Here is a 4,988-nt window from a genome sequence, read left to right on the forward strand (position 1 = left end):
AAAGGCTGTTGAATATGTCCGGACAGCTTGGCTCACTTTGGGTGAGCAACAGGAGGGAGGGGCAGCTGAAGGGAAAAACCAAGGTTTAACCTAATCTCTGCAGCCAGCGTGTCGGGTGGACACAGCAACGTCCTGGACTCGCCAGCCACCCCTAATTTCCCATCTCAAATTTGGATTTTTCTCCTCCATTCTGCAGCTCCACCCCTCTATTCTGCAGCTCCGCCCCACGTCTGCCTCCTTCTAGAAGCCTTCCTACTTGTCCTCAATCTTGAGTCACCGCCCCCTCTAATCCCAGGGTCCAAGCATCTGAACCTGACATATAACACTCTTGTCCCTCCCAGACCTACCTGTCACAACTAAAGGTCATCGGTGCCCTTGGCTGTTCCTCAGAAACAGTTCTGCTACAAACGCCTCAACTCAGCGTAGGCAACTGACTGCTACTTTCTTCCGCCACTGCCTTTTTTAGAGGCAACGCACCATGGAGAGTCTGCCCCCATTTCCATCACTCACACCAAGTCCCGCATTCTAAGGCTGCTTGAAGTCCATCTTCTCAGACTGCTGTCTGAGGCCTTCTGGATCCCACCTTCTAAGGCTGGTATCTGTGGACTCTCTGAAGGGAGAGTTAGGGGACTGTAAGCCCACCAGGAAAGCAAAAACTAACTTCTGTCAAAAAAGTGACCGCTTCTCACTACGGGGGCCTGCTTCTCATTCCTTGAGCAACTTGCAGCGATTGAAACTGCTAATGGCCTGAAGAAAAAACCCACTGGCAAGTCAAAGAGCCCACCCAAGAGAAGACACATAGACAGGACCAATCAGGGGTGGTGAAGGTATTAACAAAGGAAAAGGCTGGAACCCAGATTAGCCCAGATTCCCAGGACATACACACCCTACACCCCACCCCTGTCCTGATGGGAGGAGTCTGCTTTAACAAAGTTTGCTGTTTTCAGTTTCCTCTCTCCCAGTCTGTTTGTTCTTTCTCTGCTGCTTCAGCCTTTGAATTCTCCAAATCCATCCCTTTTTTTCTTCCTCTGTTTCAGTCTTCTTTCCCGGGTATAGTTTTTGTTTTATTTTTTTTTTTGTTTTGTTTTGTTTTGTTTGTCCCACAGAATGAACTTAGTGGCAATACCCCCAGATGACTACACTACCCCTCATCACCCTTTCAGGTCCTGGCTTTTCAGGCTGCTGTCTGTAGCCCTCCATACTTGGGTAGTTTTGTTTGGAAACAAGACTTCCCACCAGACTGGCCTTGAGCTCTCAGGTTATTTTGTTTTGTTTTGTTTCTCTTCCTTTTGCCTCTGCCTCCCAAGTGCCAGGCTCCCAGGCATGTGCAACCACACCCAGGTAGACCTTGAAATTCCTGGTGCTCCTGATGCAGCCTCCTGTTCCTTCAAATGTTGGTTCATTCACTCATTCGGTTCTCTGAGAATTTGTTGGGAATGGGACACAAAGCAGCAAAACCCAGAGATTGGGCAGCTGGGCATCATGTTGCATGCCTTCAATCCCAGTAAACCCTGCCCTCAAGAGGCAAAGGCAGGTGGATCTCTGTGAGTTCAAAGCCAACCTGGTCTACATATTGAGTTCTAGGACAGCCAGGACTATGAAGAGAGACTCTGTGTCAAAGGTCTCAATGAAATGTCTCATCATAGAGAGATGTCTCAATGGTAAAGAATACCAGCTGCTCTTCCAGAGGTCCTGAGTTCAATTCCCAGCAACCAAATGGTGGCTCACAATCATCTGTAATGGGATCTGTTTCCCTCTTCTGGTGTGTCTGAAGACAGATCACCCATATACATAAAAATAATTACATACATATACTTAAAAAAAAAGACAGGAATTGAAAGAGGGCAAGCCGCAGCAGGGTGACCAGCAAGAAGACAGAGGAATGGAGAAATGGGACCATAAGGAGCTAGAAAACAATGTGAAATGGACTTGTGGAGCAAGGAGCCTCAGGACCACCCAGTCATATCGAAACACTTCTGGTTCCCATAATGCACCATATAAATTTCCCTGGGGATTGGATACACCCACCAGAAATCATTTCCACAGCCCTATATGACAAATTCCTCTGTATCTCTGCCACCAGGAGGACTTCTTGTCCTCTGCAAAGCTCAGGAAGCAGAGGTGGCCTGTCTGGCCACTCTGGAGCCCTCAGCCCTGCAGAAACCTCCTTCAGTGCTGGTCTGACAGCATCCAGAATGAAATGGGTTCCAAGTATGCAGCTGCCACTTCTGTTTGATTTTTGTCAAAGGGGTAAGAGGTCCTCTCTCAACACTCCTGCTCCAGAGTTCCTGCACCTGCCAGGGCGGTCACATGTCCCTACCTGTCCCCAAGAGCTGGGCATTGCCTGGAAACATTCTCAGTTGTCAGCACCTTGGGGACTGCGGTGGCCATCTAGTGGCTAGAGTCCCAGGAAGTATTGAAGTCCTGAAATGTGCAGGGCCACTTCCGCAAAGCTGGGCGCTATGGTGCCACAAAAGCCTGCTCATCCCAGAGGGACTCCCAGCAGGGTGCGCTCTCCAAAGAGTGACATCTCAAGTACTGAAGGCTTCTGGAGACACCAATGTGGGCAAAGCCCAGATATGCTGAAAAGAGTCATGGGCACAGTCTTGGGGTGATGAAGGAGGATGCCCATCTGTCCCCACCCCCAGCTGTGTGGCCTTCATAAGAGGGAGACTTGTCTTGCTAGGTTGGGAGATGGCAGAACTCCCACAATGCCTTCTGCTTCCAAGGGACCACGTGGTACATGCAGCATGTTGTATGCTTTTCTTCCTGGGCACTCAGGAAACTCCATTTCTCAGCACACTGTTACAGTCAGATGTGTACAAAGGTGCAACTGATAGAACGTGAGAGAAAGTGATGTGACCGCTTCTGACCAGCCTGGAATCCAGCTGCTGCCACTACCTTTGCCCTCTCACTTCCCCTCCCCATCTCTCAGCTGAGAAAACCTTAATGATTTGATCATGGTGTGTATCTCACAAAGGCATTGCATTAAGCCTAGGTCTCAGTGGGCAGTGCTACATTAGAAGGTTCTAGAGTCTTTAGGAGATAAGGCTTATCTACAGGAAGTGGGGCACAGGTTCTTAGAATGTATCTCTGCGGCTGTTCCCTATCTACCATGAGGTGAGAGCCCATTGTCACAGAGCCTTACTCTCATGGTGTTCTGCCTAAAAGCACCATGCCAAGTGACAGCACAGGACGCTCTGAAACACGAGCCCAAGTGAACTCTTCTTCCTCGAACTAGATTATGTCAGTGACCTTGCCACAGTGATAAGAAAAGACACAGAGAAGGTAGAGCCACAGAGTCTAGCACAGTGGTTCTCAGCCTTCCTAACACTGCCACCCTTTAACACAGTTCCTCCTGTTGTGCTGACCTCTAACTGTAATTTTGCTACTGATGTGAATCATAATGTGAATATCTGTGTTTCTGATAGTCTTAGGTCCTATGCTCCAAGTATCTAGCGAGCCAAGCCCAGAGGGGATTCCATCCCAGAATTCTCTGGTGGAGGGAGCACAACCCCCTCCACAATCCCCTCTCACGCTCCCAGGGATCTACCCAGGCCCCACACAGAACAAAGCTCTGCAGGCAGACCCAGGCATTTGCCAGTGTGGCCATTCCCAGGTGTGGCTGTGCTTAATCTCCCAAGCCTCAGTTTCTTCCTCAGATAGTCACCTCCTAGACTCACTGGGAAAAGCCCTGGGGCTCAACACTGAGCTATGCACAGAGGGATGAAGTCACAGCAAGCCGTGCCTCTACTGAGGTCACAGGCAAGGGAAAGTGGGGTCAGGGCTTCCTTCCAGTATCTACCAGCAGCACAGGATCAGAATATGGAAGAGCAAGGTCTACACACAGGCACCATAGAGCCCTTTTGAGGCCACAGGCAATGGTATGCAATCCCCAACCCTTCACATTGCTATGTTTTCTGGGACCAAGCTTCCAATGTACAAAGCCGCCAAGAACACTGGCTTGCTCTTCTGGTGGACTTACAAAGCTTCTGTGCTGTGATGATCCAGATGACTATCTATAATACCTTATCCTTGTTTTGTTTTGTTTTGTTGTTGTTTTGTTTTTGAGACAGGGTCTCACTGGGTAGCCGTAGCTGTCCTGGAACTCACTCTGTAGACCAGGCTGGCCTTGGAACTCAGAAATCTGCCTGTCTCTGCCTCCCGCGTGCTGGGATTAAAGGCGTGCNCCACCACCACCCAGTGTATGAGTGAACATACACTATGTTCTTAAGAACATAGCAAGCCAAAAAAATAATAAAATTATTATTCATCACACATGAACCAGCAAGGACAGTTCAATCCAAAAGAAGCTGTCCTGTGGTCTGAGGCAGAGGCAAGAAGCTGCAGGAACCTCAGGAGAAGTTCTTTGGAGAGTTTCTCTCAATGGCAGTGTCACCACAAGTTGAGCTCCACAACAGCCATGTAAGATGAACCAATATGTGCATGTCGTTAGCAAAGAACAGCGAGGCAGAGCAAAGAAAGCCAATGCTGTAGCTCCCACTGTCTGTGGGGTCATATCTATATTCCTTCTGAACATCGCGTGTCCTTTCACATGTGTGTTATAACAAAACATCCTTTCACCTGTGTCTGCTTCAGGAAAACATCCCTTTACCAGTGTGCCCCAGCAAAACATCATTTAACATAACTGACTTTCCAAAGAAACCGCTTCAAGGCAGCAAGTCAGGTGGACTCAAAAACAGCTTCAGTTGGCTGGATGAAGTAACATCTCTAGGTCACTCCATCCAGTGACAGAACACAATGCTGGGCTGGCTCACACCGTCAACACCATAACTCTGAAGGCAGGGGTGGCGGATCTTGTAAGTTTGAGGTCAATCTAGTCTGCATAGTGAGTTCCTGGCCAGCCAGAGCTATGTAGAGAGACCCCATCTCAAAAAAGAAAAAGAAAAAAGAAAGAAAAGAAAAGAAAACAAAATTGATGGGTTGGCAAGATGGCACATACCTTTAATCCTAGCACTTGGGAGGCA

The sequence above is a fragment of the Mus caroli genome, chromosome 11 (assembly GCF_900094665.2).
Source record: "Mus caroli chromosome 11, CAROLI_EIJ_v1.1, whole genome shotgun sequence".
Lineage (NCBI taxonomy): Eukaryota > Metazoa > Chordata > Mammalia > Rodentia > Muridae > Mus > Mus caroli.